The following is a 17,518-nucleotide window of genomic DNA, read 5'->3' on the forward strand; positions in this document are numbered from 1 at the left end:
CTGCTTTGCTACTACCCTGGTCATAACAACCAACATCTTGGATTGGATTAAGTAGGAGCCTTGTTTGGATTTTTGTAGTGGCCTCCTAACTGGCCTTTTTAGCTTCCACTCTTGCCCCCTGCAGTCTGTGCTCATGACATGAGCCAGAATAAGCCTTTTAAACTCAGCTCAAATCATGGCAGTCTCTGCTCCAGACTCTCCAAGGGTTTGTTTGTTTGTTTAATTTCAGAGTTAAAGCCCAAGCACTTCCTGTGACTTATAAAGACCTATATGTTTAAATCTCCAGTTACCTATAAGACCTCATTTTTAATCTTACCCTTGTGTTTTCGCCTTAAGCCCACTCTGGTCTTGGTGCTGTTCCTCTAAGAAGAAAAAAGTGCTCTTTTTTGCATTTACTTTTCTCTTTGCTAGAACTGCTGTTCCAGTAGGTATCTCTGTGTTGAATTCCCTCACTTACTTTTTTTTAAGTCAGCTCTGCACCCAATGTGGGGCTGGAACTCATGACCCTGAGATCAAGAGTTTCATTGTCTACCAACTGAGCCACACAGGTACTTCAAACTCCCTTACGTTCATCTGTTCTTACTTAAAAGTCACTGCTTCAGTGAAGCCTTCCCTGTCTATCCTACCTGTTTGTCTTTCATTGCACACATTTTATTCCTTCTACTCTGCTTTATTTGTTTCCTTAGCACTTAGCACTGTCTAAAATACTATGTGTTCTACTTCTTTGCCTTGCTTATTGTCTCTTACCCCACTAGAATGTGAACTCCATGAAGCTGGGGATTTGGGGGCCCTTCTCCCCCACTATTTCTCCTCATTGCCTAGAACAGTGCCTGGTGCACGTTTGGTGCTCAAAAATGTTCGTTAAATTAATGAGTCTACTTCTGAAGTTACAGCTTTATTAATCCTCCCAGGTGGTCTAGCACTTCTCACATTATGTGTGTATTCTTGACTAAAAACATATGATGACATTCCAGTTGTTGAATATTAGAATATATTTTTAAGGAAGAATATCTCTGCTTTGCTCTCTTTTTCTCATTCAACCCTCAACCCCTACCCAGTGACTCCTGCTTATTCTTCATAGAATACTTCCTCTCTTGGGACTCTTATTTTTCTTCTCCTTTTCTCCCCCACTTTCCCCGCCCCCTCGCCCCCTTCTGGCTAAATAGCCACAGACTGGCCATTTGAGCGGAGTCTCTTGGAAAGCGAGTCAGTGCAGCCTGGTGGAGAGCAGAGGCCTAAGCATTTGCATTTCCAGAATGTTTGTATTGACAAATGGCAGTCAGTTATTGACAGTTATGTCCCTTGGTGATACTTCAATTGGCTTATCTTTGCTGGTCAAATGCCTTAATTGTTCTGGCCTTTAATTCAGTCAAAGTTGGAGCTAGAGCAGAGGAGCAAGAGAAGGAGCAAGTCTAACAGAGCATCACACTTGTGCTGAGAGGCTGCTGGCAACGATCAGCCTGTCATAATGTTATGATTTGTTCATTTTTATACCATTTATTAGCCTTTACTTGTTGTGCCATTTGGCCTCCAGGGCAGATAAAGTGCTGTCTAATTTGGTAGGTTTGCTTCTGTCAGAGCAGCCTCGACAGGGAAGGTGTTAGCTGCAGTGACAAATAATCAATAGCTGTCGTTGTCATGAGGAACGTGAGCAGTTGGGCCTTTCATCTGGAGGATTAGAGGTCTAATTGGATTGAGAATAGGGAGGGTGGGCTGTTGGGTAACCCTGTCAGCCTTGTGAAGCTGTCAAATGTCGGCCTTATTCATGGTGAAGGGAAGAAGGAACCGTGTGCTTTCAGAATAGAGGAGGAAGGCATGTGAAAGCCCTTTTATACAAAGGAACAGATCCTGAAGTCAGCCCAGCTCACATATGCCCCCTTCTTTATTTAATTAGCTATCCCTTTGGATAATAAATCTGTGTAACTTTAAATGATATCTTCAAGTCTGGATGTGCAAAACACACACGTATACACACACAGTACAGATCCAGACTGGTTCCTTTTGTCTCTGGTCAGGCTGGAAGGTAAAACACTTAAATGGAGATTAAAAATGAAACTGTAGGGGAGAAACGGCCTTAGTTGTCAGAATTAACAAGTGATAAGCATCTTGAACATTATTATTAGAAAAAAATCAGTAAGACATTAAATTAAAAGGATAGATGAGTTAATAATGAAGTGTGGATATTTGACAATATTTTTCTCCCATACCCACTTAGAAATGTGGTTCCTTATAAAACATAATCTTTCATTTATCCTTACCTACATGCACCAACCCAAAGAAGAACTATACATTGGCTAAGTTGTTTCCTCCAAGGAATACTTTATTCTTTTTGCCTTAGCAAATTAGAACAAGTGACAGGATTGGATTTAAATTATACCAGTGCTGTCATCTCTGATTCAGTCTCAAAATCTCATCTCCCAGTCCCCCACACACACATAATTATGCTATTCTATATGTACTCCTGTATAAAGCTATCATTTTCACTATGAATGGAGAAGATATTTGAGGAAAAAATCAATTGACTTATTCTCCAGTGCACAGAACCCTTAATATCATCTCTCCATGGCCAAGGGTATGGTTTTATTTTTTTAAGTGTATGGTTTTAAATTCCACTAAATTCAGGGCACCTAGGTGGCTCAGTGGTTGAGCATCTGCCTTTGGCTCAGGTCGTGATCCCAGGATCCTGGGATCAAGTGCCGCATCAGGCTCCCTGCATGGAGCCTGCTTCTCCCTCTCTCTCTGTATTTCTCATGAACAAATAAATAAAATCTTTAAAAAATAATAAAATGAAATAAAAATTAATAAATTCCACTAAATTCTATGGAACAAAGTTAACAATGATAATTGCTAAATACAATGTTATAAGCAACATTTTAAATTTTCCTTATATGTACATTCTCTACTTACAAATTAAAGTGACTACATTGCTGTTATCCAAAATCATATACAATGTTTTAAATGTTTTTAAAGTATACTCGGTACAGAGAGCATTTGTAAGCATCATCTATGTATATATAGGTAAGTATATTTTAATGAAGGCCTTGGATGAAGGTGAATTGACAGTAATGTCCACAGTGTGTGAACAGTCACTCCTAGGTTATGGATTACGCATTCAGCCCATCTCTATACCCCTATGGTCTCCTTTATATAGTCATTCAAACCCCTGCCAACCAATTTGAAATGACTCAAAAAAGTACTCCAAAAGAACTGAATGGTTGTACAAACTAGATACTGGATGGATGAACCCAGTGACCTCATCACACCCTTCAAATTCTGAGATTCATTACCATTACAAATATTTCTTTAAGTTCTCCCTATTGTCAGCTAGCTTGAAGATTCTATGATCTTACTTTGTAGTCCACACTGAAGATTAGCACAAGTCTCAGTGCTGCGGACTAAGCATTTAGAATTGTGGTTTTCTAAAGTACTTCTTTTGTTTGATCTAAGCAAGAAAAATTTAAAGTTTTAAAACAACTATCCAAGGTTGCAGAAATCTCTCAGACTTCATGCAGTTCTTCTAGAACTATAACTGAAAGTATAATTATGACTACATTTTCTTTTTTCTTTTTTAAGATTTATTTATTTATTTATTTATTTTAGAGAAAGAGGGCATGAGCAGGGGGAGAGGCGGAGAGAGGGAGAAAGAATCTGAAGCAGATTCCACGCTCAGCGAGGAGCCCAGTGCAGGGCTCAATCCCACAACGAGGAGTTCTTGACCTAAGCCAAAACTAAGAGTCAGACTTAACCAACTGAGCCACTCAAGTGCCTGACCACATTTTCTTAAGCTAAATTGTTCACAGGAAATGGTAGAGACAAACTTGATATCCTGACAAAAGAAGTTCAGTGTCTAAATAGGTAGATTCACATTAGGATCTCTGATTAGAACATACTGTCTTTGACCCATAATCAAAGTCTTTGCTCTTGAGGTCAGATTAGAATATTTTGTTGCTTTGTAACACCTCAAAATCTTTACCATTCATTCATTTAACAAATATTTGTGTAAAAGCTATGTGCTAAGTTTTGGAAATATAACCATATAGAGGGCATAATCCTGTTCTCAAGGAATTCATAGTTTAGTGGGGAGAATAGACAAGGTAAATGGTAATTAAGGTATGGTATTTTTGTGTTAAATCTTAGAAAAGGAGTAAGCCTTGGGATATCAGGAGAGGCACCTAAACTACACTGAGGTGTTATGGCCTAGAATGGGTTCCTTAAACAGATAGCATCAGTGCTAGATGACAGGGGAAAGAGGTGGAAAGTCCACTCCAAGAATACCTTGGAGTATCCTTGTGTTGCTCAGGGAGAGAAAGAATATATGGTTTAATATGTATGAATTGTTGAATATGAGGTAGAAAATATGGAAAAATAATTGATATTGGACAAGTAAAATGGGGCTAAACCACAAAGGGCCCTACATGGATAACAGTGAGTAGATTTGAATTTTTATTGAGAGGTTAGATTTAAAATGTGAAAATTGATTATATCAGGCTGAAAGAAAGGGATATGCAGCTAACTCACCAATGACTTTCTGATTATCAAATTCAAATACTTTTCCTGAGGCCTTGTCTTTGACTTTGTTGGTCCATTTGACCTTCTATAAACTTCTCCATGAATCTACTTCTTTTTTCCCTGACCTGTAAGTGACAAAAGCAATGGAGTAGACTTGGAAGTCAGAAGAGCTAGATTCATGACAGATTCTGCTTCTTTCTAACAGTGATTTGGGGCAAGTTTTAAGCATAAACATTCTGGGTTTCTATTTCCTATTCTTTAAATGTGTGACAATTCTTAACTCAAAAAGGTTCTTACAGGCAGTAAATAAATTAATTAATTCAAAAGGAATTTATTTGAAGGAACCCTTTGATTCTCTTAAAGGCCATATATTCTAAAGAGCCCTGATTTGGATCTGAAAATGATAGGTACTTTGGGTGGAGAAAAAAATGTATTCATGCAGATCAAATGAGTCATTTTATAGCTGAAAGTAAGAGGCAGTGATCAAGACAATCAGGTAACAGTTCTGAGAATACCATTAGATTCTCTCTTATGGATCTTAGCACTTACCTTATATTATGGTTACTTATGAACAAATCCACTCTTCGTATTCTGTGAACTCGAAGAGTAAGAGAGTTTATTTTTGTTTATTTTTGTATCCCCTTGTAATTCAGTGCTAAGTACAAATATAAATAATAGGCACTAAGTAAATATTTCTGTGTTTGAGGGTATGAAACAGTGAATTCTTGTGCTAGTATTGTCAGAATTAGCTCTGAATCTAGTTTAATATCCCACATTTTTGAATCAAATTATTCCCTCATTTTCGGTTCTGCAGAGATGTTAAAAATATGACTCATTCTACAAATCCTTTTATTACCCTGACTTTAGGATTTATTAATGAAGTATAGCATTTGATTAATAGTGAGAAAGAACAGAAGCTTTATACTGGTCTCACTTACATGCACCAGGACAACTCTGAGAGAATGTATTTTGTTACCCAGCCGGTTATAGGACTCAACAGGAGAGAATGTTGAATGGTGTAAAAGATTATAGTTAGTCTCTAATAAAGGACAGCTATTGGCAACATGGTTCCAAAATAGACACATAGTCAAGTGGTACTTATGAGGATGGCTAACACTACCTAAATACTTCTTCCATCACTGGGATTAGTACAGTGGTTCTTAACTATCTAGAGAGCTTTTTAAAAATAACAGTGCCTTTTGGTAATGATGGACTAGGTCATACTGGATCAACTGTCCCACAAATAGCATTTTAAAACTCTGGGCAAAATATAGAAAAAGTGATCTGGAAAACCTGAAGAGTAACCAGAAACAGGCAGAAATAAAGGAGGAATCAACTCTTGGAAAAAGGAAAGAATGGCAGTGAATGAGTTTCTGCTTTTATGATAGGGCCTAGTCAGTTTTCAAGGGGAAGGAAAATTAAAGAGATAGCTGTATTTTTACTAGTTGAGAGATCAGAGAACAACATTTTGGGCAATGGGTGAAAGTCAAGAGAATGACTCTCAAATAGAGGGTCTCATGGTAGGGAAGCTCCAAATTCTACATATAAATTGCCAAAATCTCTGGCTGATCTGTTACCTAAACATACACGGGGAAAACTTCAGGAAGGCAAGCTAAGACTAAAATAACTCATCAGATATTTTAGCTGCTGCCTTCCAATGCAGGAGAAACAAAGTTTGGAATTTGAGCTCAGCCAAATTAAGTACCTGCTAAAACAAAAACTACTCTTCAATGTCATACACAGAATTCAGACTCTCATTTACAATGTCCAAAATATTATTTGAAATTATTGGACATGTGGACAATCAGGGAACTTGTGATGCATACTCAGAAGGAAACCTTGGAGAACAATGTTCAAGTTGATCCAGATGTTATATTTAGCAGACAAGGATTTTTAAGCAGCTATTTTAACTCTGCTCAAAGATGCAAAGAGAAATATGCTCTTATTGAATAAACCCATTCAAAAATCTCACAGAAAAATAGAAAGTATAAAAAAAAAGAACTAAATGGAAATTCTAGAGCTGAAAAATATACTGTCTAAATAAAAATTTTACTGGAAGAAGTTACTGATGGATTGGAGATGACAAAAGAATGAATGAACTTTGAAGATAGACTACAAGAAATTATCCAACCCCAAAATAGAGAACAATGTGTTCTTAAATGGGGGAAAAAAGAGTATCTCACTGATTTGTGAGACAACACTGAAAGATCTCACATACTTGCAGTGAGATTATCAGGAGAGAAAAGAGGGTGGAACAGAAAAACATGAGAAAACGATGACCAAAAATTTCCCAAACTTGGGGAAGACATAAATTTAAAGATTCAAGAGGCTTGGTGATCACTGAAAAGAGACAGAAAACTCTGCCTAGAAATGCCATAGTCAAATCATTGAAAACCAAAGATAAAGAGAAAATCTTGAAGGCAGCCAAGGAAAAAGACAGAATCTAATATGATAAACCATGAATTCAGATGACTGCGTACTTCTCAAAAACAACAGACACAAGAAGACAGTAGAATGACAGGTTTAAAGTGCTAACATTATCAACCTACTATTCTCTATGTAGTAAAACTGTCCTTCTATAGTGAAACTAAAAGAAGGACAAATAAAACTAAGAGAATTTATCTCAAACAAACCGCCATTATAAGGAAAACTAAAGGAAGTTCTTCAGGCTGAATGGAAATTGCCAGATGGAAACAGTATTCCCGCTGTACCTTCTGATAAAGCCAAATTTTGTGGCATCTGGAAAGGAGAAATGGTTACTATCTCCAGCATCACAAATCAGGGTAAAGAAGAGTTGATTTGAAGTTGGAAGTCAGATAATTGACAATTGGTACACTGATGAGGAAAATGTTCTTTTGATTCTAGTTTGCTGAGAATGTATTACCAAGAGTGGGTGTTGAACACTGTCAAATGCATTTTCTACAGCTGTTGGGATGATCATATGATTTTTCTCTTTATTTAATCAGTTTTGCTCATTACATCAATTGATTTTTAGGTGTGAAATCAACTTTGCATTCCAGGAATTAAGGACTAAGTCCTTAATAAAGCATTAAGTATTATGCTTTTTATATATTGCTCAATTTAATTTGCTAATATTTTGAGGAATTATGTAGCAGTGTTAAAGAATTTTGATCTACAGTTTAGTTGGGGTTTTTTTTTCTTCTGATGTCGTCAGGTTTTGGCATCAAGATTATGTAGGCTTTATAAAATAAGTTGGGAATTGTTTCATTCTCTTCTATTTGAAAACTTGTGTAAGATTGGTGTTATTTCCTTATTAAATTTTGTATAGAATTTGCCAGTAAACCCACTTAGACCTCATGGTTTTTAACTTCCTAATTTTGATGAGAAGTGGTTTGTTTATTTGCTTGTTTGATTTTAAAGTTGGGCATAGAACCCAATGTGGAGCTTGAACTCTCAACCCTGAGATCAAGACCTAAACTGTGATCCAGTCAAATGCTTAACCAACTGAACCACCCAGGTGGTTTTTTGATAACAAATTGAATTTCTTTAATAGACCTAGGATATTCAGATTTTATATTTCTTCTTACGTCCATTTTGGTACATTGTTTTTTTTTCAGTGATTTGTCCATTTCATCTAAGTAGTCATATTTATTGGAAGGCAGTTCTATCTTTTTCCTTATTATCCTTTAAATATTTGTAATAATATCCTCTCTTTCATTCCTCATATGGTAGACAGGATTTGGCTCCCCAAATCCTCTATTTTGTAATCTTCAGATTCTGTGAATATGTTACCTTAGGTGACAGAAAGGACTTGGCAAATGTAATTAAGTTAATACATCTTTTTAGAGATTATTTTAGAGAGAGAGCTTATGCAAGTGGGAAGAGGGACAGAGGAAGAGAATCTCTAGCAGACTCCATGCTGAGCGCGGAGCCCCATGCGGAACTCAGTCCCACAACCCATGAGATCATGACCTGAGCTGAAACCAAGGGTAGGCTCAACCAGCCAGGTGCCCTGTTAATATTTTTGATATTGGAAAGTCATCCTGGGTTATTCAGGTGGGGCCAATACAATCAAAAGGGTCCTTGCAAGGGAAAGAGGAAGGCAGGAGCCTCAGCAGAGAGGATGTGATGACAGAAACTTGGAGTGAGGAGATTGGTAGCTAGAAGGAGGCCAGATCCTAAGGAGTATGGGCAGCTTTAGAAGTGAGAAAAAGAAAGCAGTTTCTAGAAGAAATGCAGCCCTGTCTCCTATACTTGAATTTTAGTCCTGTGAGACCCTTGTTAGACTTCTGACCTACAGAACTGTAATGTAAATATGTATCATTTTAAGTCCCTAAATTTGTTATAATTTGTTACTACAGCACTAGAACATGAATATAGCTGATGTTAGTAACTTGTAGAGTTTTTCTGTTTTTCCTTCCCGGATCAGCCTTGTAGACATTAATTTTGTTAATCTTTCAAAAGAACCAACTTTGGTTCTGTTTCTCCATTATCTGTCAGTTCCTATTGCAATTACTTCTTTTCATTTTTCCTAACCTTTCCCTACTTTGGGTTTAATTTTTCATCTTTTTCTAACTTTTAATACTGGAATCTTAGGTTAGTGATTTTATAGAATAATAATTGTAAAATATTATCATACATTTATATATAATATGTTATATATAATTACCTAAGCATGCATTTGTATACTTTAATTAAATATATAAATATAATTATTTTAAGGCTATGAAATTTCCCCAACTACTGCTTTAACTACAACTCACAGTTTTGATATTTTATATTTTTGTTATCCTTAAATATGAAATATTTTCTCATTTCCATGATGATTTTTTCTCTAAACCAAAGATTATTTTTATTTACTTTTTTTAAAAAATGCTATCTAATTTCCAAATATTTTGAGCTTTTCTATAGATATTGTACTAATTTTACTGTGTTGTGATGAATATGTTATAAGATTTCAATTTTTTTCAAATTGTTAAGACATTTTTCAGCCCAGGATATGTTCTGTTCTGTCAACATTTCATGTGCAATTGTATTCTGCAGTTGTTGGGTGTAGTGTTCTATAAAATATTAAGCAAATGTTATTGACAGTGGTGTTCAAATCCTTTATGTACAGATTAGCTTTAATAATTTTTTGGAAATGTGTCACACTTACAGAAAAATTGCAAGTATAGTACAATAAACTTTTATTTTCCTGAACCATTTGAGAGTGAATTGCTAACTTGATACCTCACCACTTCCAAGTATTTTTTTGTGTATTTTTTTAAAAAAACAAGGACATTCCTCAGTATTATCATTATATAAACATCAAAATTAGGTAATTAACATTTGATAGGGTACTACCCTCAAAATTTCAGATTCTGTTATCCCAATAATACCCTTAAAGATTAGGTTCAGAATCACACATTGCATGTAGTTGTCCAGTTTCTTTAATTTCCTTCAATATGGAAAAATTCCTAATCTTTTCTCAACTTTAATGGTGTTGATACATTTGAAGATTCGTGGCTAGATATTTTATGCAATATTCCTCAATTTGGACATGTTAGATATGTTCTCATTGTTAGACTTATATTATTCTTCTCAACAGAGATATTATAGAAATGGTGCTGTGTTCTTCTCATTGAATCCTACTGGGGAACACACAATTTTTTTTTTTCCCATTCCTGATGATGTTCACTTGCTCTGTTAGTTAAAGTAGGGTTTGCTTTTCTCCACCATAGAGATACTCTTTCATCTTTGTCATTCATAAATATTTTGTGGGGAGATACTTTGAAACTATGTATAGTTTGAAACTATGTATATAAGTATCTTATTGTATACTTTATCTGATATTAAAGTAGCCACTCCAACTTTTTTATGATTATTGTTCCAGGCATAAGTTTTTCCATCCTATTCCTTTCAACTTATTTGTGTCTTATATTTAAAGTGCACTGCTTGTAGACAGTACAAAGTTGATTCTTGCTTTTTCTTAATCTAGTCACATAATATCTACATTTTAGTTGGAATGTTAGTCCATTTACATTTAATGAATTATTGATATGGCTGAATTTCAGTCTTCCATTTTATTATTTTCATTTTATGTTTGAGCCATCTGTTTTTCTTCCTCTCAATCTGTTTTCTTGTACTTTTTTGGAATCAAATATTTTTTAATATTTCATTTTAGTTCCTTTATTGGATTTTTAGCTATATCTATGGGTTTGGCTTTTTATTTTTTTTATTTTTTATTTTTTTAGAGAGGGAGGGGGGAGGGGTAGAGGAAAAGGGAGAGAGAGAGTCTTAGGCAGGCTCCACACCCAGTGCACAGCCTGACCTGGGGCTCAGACTCATGAAACTGAAATCACTACCAGAGCCAAAACTCAAGAGTCAAACATTTAACAGGCTGAGCCACCCAGGTGCCCCATATCTATGTATTATTTTTAAGGGGTTGCTCTAGGGTTGACTTTATGCATTCTTAACTTATCACATTGGAGTATTATGCTATTTCTCATAAAACACAAGTTAAATATGTCATTCCATTGTCTTCTGGCCTCCATTGTTTCTGATCTACCATCATTCCTCTTGTTCTCATGTGTGTGATAGTTGTTATCATTCTAATTTCTTTCAGTATTTTCCTTTTAATTTTGGTTTTTAGCAGTTTGCCTATTATGTGCCTAGCAGTAGTCTTCTTGTATTAACTATGCTTGGGCTGAGATTCTTGGATCTAAAAGTAGATTATTTTAACTAAATTTCAGTAATTATTTCTCAAATACTTTGTCTCATTCTCTCTTCTCCACCTGGGACAACTACATATATGTTATATTTTTCTACATTGTCCTATATAGGTCATTAAAACTCTACTGATTTTTTAAAAATTCCTTTGCTTTTATTCTTCAAATTAGATAGTATCTATGATCTGTGTTGAAATTAACTGGCCCTTTTCTTTGCTATCTAGGCTAATATTAAAAGCATTTTATGATTTTTACATTTCAGATGTATTTTCCAGCTCTAGAATTTTACTTGATTCTTTTTATTTTATTTTTTTGAAGATTTATTTATTTATTTTAGAGACAGAGGGAAAGAGACAGTGTGAGTGGGGGGAGGGACAAAGGGAGAGATTCTTCAAACAGACGCCCTGTGGAGCCCAATTCAGGGTTCGATTCCATGACACATGGGATCATGACCTGAGCTAAAATCAAGAGTTGGACACTTAACTGACTGAACCACCCAGGTGCCCTAGTATTGATTGTTTTTTCTCTTATCACTGAGTCCTATTCTGTTGTTCTTTTCTTATGTGTAGTCATTTCTTATTGTACATTCAGAACTTTATATCATGTATTGTAGGGAATCTTCATTTTGTTACCTTCCTCTCAAGAATGTTGACTTTTTGTTGTTGTTTTATCAGGCAATTAAAACTGGTAAATCACAGTGAAGTTGTTTAATGTTTCAGTTTTTTCATAGTCTTTAGTTGAATATGTTAGACCTGGTTCATAGTCTGTACTTTTTTTTTTTTTTTTTCATAGTCTGTACTTTTAAGGAATGTCTCTTTGGAGATTTCAATGAAAAGCCTGAGAGGTGTAATAAGTCCTTGAGGTGAGACTCAAACTCTAATTTCTATCTCCTCTATGTTGGGTAGTAGCTCTCTTATCAGCTTTGCAGCCTTCCATTTGGTGGTTTCTACAGATTTCTTGGAGTCTGCCCACATATTGCAATCCAGGGGTTAGCTGAGGATTTTAGAGGGGTCTATATGCATAGTTGAGGCCTCCCTCTCTGGCTCTTTTTGGAATAACTTCCATTATTCTAATCCAGTCTACCATATCTATTTTCTAAACAACTGAACTAGCTAATCAGTCTTCCTGATTCAAGTCTTTTTCTCTTCAAACCATTCTCCATGCTACAGCCAGATTTCATTCACTCATTTATTGTCAAAAGTTGATGAGTATTCACCGAAAAGACAATATTGTCAAGCAGCCAAGCTGTTGCAGCTATTAGTTTGGCTTGCCACATGAATTCAGCTGATAATAAGACCACAGACCCAATTTATTTAGATGGTATAGTACTCACGGTACATCAGGGAGCATGAACTTTATAGGTTTGTATTGGTTCTCCTTGCCCCCAAGTCCTGTAGGGGTGATGTGGAGACAGGTCCAGGTAGATTCTGCAGAGACAGTAGGTCTGTGTCACACCTGAGGAAATCTGACCTTTGCAAACCCCTGATCTTACATCAGGACTTGAGGCAAACAGGCCCAACCTTTGCCACTAAGGGAGTCGTCTCTTTATTATCCTGGTCAGCAAGCAAATCTATCCTTCAACCTGAAGGGAGATAATATCTCTAGCTTTGAAGGCCACTTGCTATCCAGACATCCTTGAAAATGTGTCCAAGTTACTAAATATGTAGACACACTACGGAGAATCATCTCCAAAAAAGTAAAAGATAAAAGCAACTTACCTTTGGTCAAGGGTAGAGAGTGAATTTTAGGGGTAACAAAAATGTGTCCATTTGTTCTACCAAGTCATTTTATCCTTCCCCTTTCCATTTACAAAGGAAAAAAGAAATCTCAACCACATGCTAATTAGAGCCTTAATTTTCTACAATAGGTTTTTAATCTTTCATCCCACAATAAGATACAAGGCTGAAAATCATAATTACTGTGGAAGTCTTGGGCTTATATTCCTTTACACTAAACTGGAAAGGTATGGTCTGCAAAGGCATTATCTGATTGTAATTAGCAATTTATTAATGCTTTGTACAACTATCCAAAGGAAGTGAGCTATAACAATCAGAAAAGGAAGAGACTAGAGATATACACTGATTCTTGCTGCAAGGGTATTATACCCAAGATAAGGAGGATGGGCCAATACTTGAAGAGGGTGTTAATCTTACAAGACAGTATTAGTATGCTGAATGTCCCTTATAAGGAGGCCAGGCTATAAGTGCTTCACAGGTGGGAACAATCATCAAGGGAGGTTTATGGACCATTCTGGTGTCTATTTTTCTTCCACCTAGGTGTTGAGAGACAATTATTACAGCAGCTTTTTTTATTCTAACTTCCTGACTCAACTACAGACCTGAATTGAACTTAATACTGTAGTCACAGCGGTGACTTTGCATTGTTCAGATAGTCATTCCTCAAAGCCTAGTTAGAGTGCTTCTGATTATAAGCATATAATTCTCTATATTAAAATTCTTTCAAAAATAAATAAATAAAAAATAATAAATAAATAAATAAATTAATTAATTAATTAATTAATTAATTAAATAAAATTCTTTCTGCCCAGAATGCCTAAAATAGCTGCTGTTTCCTGTACTAAACCTGCCTAATACAGTGGAATTGAAATTTCAGGTATGCTGTAATGAAATGGCCAAACTTAGACAAGGAATGGGAATGGGGGATAGAATTTAAGGCAGAAAGAATAGAGTGAACAAAGCTTGAAAGGCAGAATGGCCATGGCATTTTTTTTTTTTTTTTTTTTTTTAGAAACTGAGGAAATTACAGAAAAGAATGAGGTATATTAGAGTTTCCATCATACAAATTTCTTTCTTTCCTATCTAATTCTAATTTTTTTCCTTCCTCTTTTCTTCACTTCCTCTCTCTTTCTCTCTTCCCTTTCTATCACCCATGGAACTTGTCTATAGCTTAAATCTTTCGGTTTTTCACTGTAGCTTCACATTGCTTACTCATTTCGGTGGCCTTCAGAGTTAAAGAAATTGCTGCATCTCCAAAGTTTTGTCCTTTCCATTGACTATCCTACTTTTGGGTCAGCAGAGTCGTTTTGAACTTGGCTCTATTACTGAACAGATTCATTCATAAATCTAGTCTCCTTGGACTAACTAGATTTATTGTGGGCTACCAGAAATCCTCCTCAGATTTGCATGACTGCACTTGGAAGCTCTGTGCTTTTACTGTCACCTGGTTCTAACCAGAGCAATATCTCTTATCTACTGGCAAAGGAGAGTTAAGGATGTGATTGGAAGTTTGAGCATAAAAGTAATGTGTTATGCTCAAAAAGGCTGAATGCAAAGCACATGGGGGGTAATAAGATAGGCATTTCACCATAGCTATAGGCAAATTGTATCTCTAATGGTGCAAAATATAAGGTCTGATATGTATTTGATGTTTGGCACCTATGCCATTTGGTTAGCCATTGTGAAGCATATACTGGGTACTCTTGATAAGGGAGGTTGAAAGGAGGCTTGATTTAAAAAGATTAAAAAGGCTGATTAAAATACAGGGCGGTTTAGCACTGCCTTCAGTTCAGGGTGTGGTCCTAGAGACCTGGGATCCTGTCCCACATTAGGCTGCCCACATGGAGCCTGCTTCTACCTCTGCCTGTGTCTCTGCCTCTCTCTCTCTCTCTCTCTCTCTCTCTCATAAATAAATAAATGATCTTAAAAAAAAAGAATCCTGGCTACAGGTATATTTGGGTTTTTGTAATTTTTTTGTAATTGTGTTCTTCTGCCACATTTTCTGGCATTTGTTCTCAATGTTTTTTTTGTTGGTTTTTTGTTGTTGTTGTTGTTGTTTGTTTTTTGTTTTTTACTATTTTATGTATATATTAGAAAGGAAGACGGGGAGGGACCATGAGTCAGGGGAAGGGCAGAGGGAGGGGGAGAAGCAGACTCCCCTCTAAGCTGGGAGCCTGATGCAGGATTCAATCTCAACACTCTGGGATCATGGCCTGAGCCAAGGCAGACACTTAACTGACTGAGCCACCCAGGCACTCCCTCCATGTTTTAGATTAGCTATTAACCTAGCTTGTTTTGTGAGAATTTTTTTCAAGCATTTTTAACCCAAGTTTATTTTATCCAAGAAATATTAAGTTAGGTATTTTTTTTAAGATTTTATTTATTTATTCATGAGAAACAGAGAGAGAGAGGCAGAGACATAGGCAGAGGGAGGAGCAGGCTCCATGCAGGAAGCCCAATGTAGGACTCAATCCCAGGACTCCAGGATCACGCCCTGAGCCAAAGGCGGACACTCAACCACTGAGCCACTCAGGCATCCCTAGGTTAGGTATTAAGCAGCTTTTTGTTGCTTACAACACACACACACACATATACACACAATAAAAATTACAAAAGCTTAAAAGGACTTTGAAAATCATTCTGTGCAGCATTTCCCAAAGCTCCTTCCTTAGAACAATGTTCTCATGAAATGTGTGAAAATGGGTCCCCTGGCCAAATAAGTTTGGGAAATATTGCATGTTCCTTCTTGGAAATTGACAATGCATGTTAGCATCTCAAAGGCTCTGAGAAGTCATACGGTGGAGACTTTTATTTTTTGATCACAATATATACTTTTTTAAAGCATAAGCTAATAACATCTTAAGAAACTGGTGACCAGTAAAACACTTTGGAAATTTGAAAGTTGTTTACTCATCACCTCTAAGAACAATGTCTTGGGGCTCCTGGCTGGCTCAGTCGGTAGAGCACGAAACTCTTGATCATGGGGTTGTAACTTCGAGCCCCATGTTGGGTATAGAGATTATTTAAAAATAAAATCTGCAACATTTAATAATGACAATGCAGCTAAACTTATATTTACTACTTTTTAAACTGGTGATAAATAAAAACAAATTTCATCATTGCTACAGATTTTATCATTGCTACAAAAGACAAACTAAAAAGTTGAGTGGTTTGCTGATGTTTTAAATAGTTTTAGACCACCGCTCACTCTCCCTTTAGTCTATAACAATGTCAAACGTTGATCTCTTGAAATTGGTTAGAGCACTCTGGTTTTTGAAAAACCAGTTCAAGTCTGTCTAAAGCCATCTGAAAGGGGAATTTTCTGAAGCTTTTTCTATTCCCATGATTCTCACAAAATTCTTCAATTCATTCTAGTCTAGAAAGTAATGGATCTTCCTTAAAGAAGTGCTAATCCCAAGGTGATCACAAAAGACAGATTTTCCCACCTCTGATCAGGTTTCTTTTTTTGTTTTGCTACATTTCTTTTTTAGCATGGTGGTATTTTATCCCCAGGACATTTCTTTTACGAAAAAATATTGTACTATATATATATATATATATATATATATATATATATATATATATATATGAAACACTTTTAGAATTTTTATTTTTCAGGACTCCATTTTGGCATGATATTTTTCGGTCATTATGACACTTAGCTAAGTCATATTTCACTATCACCAAAGATATCTTAGAATTAAATTCTTGAATTGTGCTTGACTTGACTGTTTCTGGTTGACAAACAATTTAAATTAGATAGTATCTCCCATTTTCTTAAAACAGGTATCATCTCCTAGAAATGCCATTGTTTGTCAAGAAAGAACCTATGGCAATAGGAAAAGGATGTAAGTGAAGAAAAAGCACGATATTTTGTCATCAAAAATCTGTGCATAGTTTTTATTTTTGGAAATAAACATGTATCATGTATGGTGTATGGGGGTTCACATTAGTATTAGAAGTTTTTATGAGTGCTCTGCTGGTTCCTTGATACAACCCAGTATATTGTGCTGTGTTTTCTCAACTGCCTTTGTAAACACCGTCGCCTTAATAGATCATTTTGAAAGAAGCTACCATCCTGCCGCATCTGTTGGTAGCCTTCCTTCAGGTTTCTGACATATCCTTAATCTGATGCTCAGCCTTGTCATTTGGATCAATAGTAAACCAGATAAGATGTCTTCTACTTGCAAGGCTATGGCTATAAAAGGTATTTGAAAAATAAATTCACTTTTTATGTCCATGCCACAAACCCGGGGAGTACTAATTTGTCATTTGTCTCTCCATCTGTCTGTAAACAGTCAGTTAAATTGGTTATTGATGCGAATAAGGTGAATTATACTTGAACAAAGAGTAATACAGAAATAAACTTCATAGTAAATTTCTTAGATTCCTACAAAAGGTGCCATCTTTAAAAAAAAAGCTGACATATCTTCACTTTAATCTCTATTTTAAAATGAGTAGTTACTTTTATATTGTTTTCTATTACAAGTAACCAATAATAACAATCAATTATAATTATGTTCTGCTTGACAAACCACTCTTTATTATTTAGCTTCATAGCCTCCAAACAGAACTATCCATTTTATAATTTGTAATGCATTTGTT

The 17,518-nt window shown here is 35.7% G+C and overlaps 1 protein-coding gene across 10 annotated transcripts in view; it reads left to right on the plus strand.

Moving 5' to 3' along the window:
- The window catches only part of INVS (inversin), a 156,281-nt gene that overhangs the window by 39,553 nt on the left and 99,210 nt on the right, over positions 1-17,518 (plus strand). The window contains exon 1 of one of the 10 annotated variants that reach the window (XM_072842099.1): positions 12,018-12,039. The exons of the other annotated variants lie outside the window; for them this stretch is intronic. The gene's annotated coding sequence lies outside the window, so the exon portion shown is untranslated. Of the gene's footprint in view, positions 1-12,017; positions 12,040-17,518 lie in introns of those variants that run through there. 10 annotated transcript variants of the gene reach the window in all.

Source organism: Canis lupus, chromosome 10 (genome assembly GCF_048164855.1).
Source record: "Canis lupus baileyi chromosome 10, mCanLup2.hap1, whole genome shotgun sequence".
NCBI classification, from domain to species: Eukaryota; Metazoa; Chordata; class Mammalia; order Carnivora; family Canidae; genus Canis; species Canis lupus.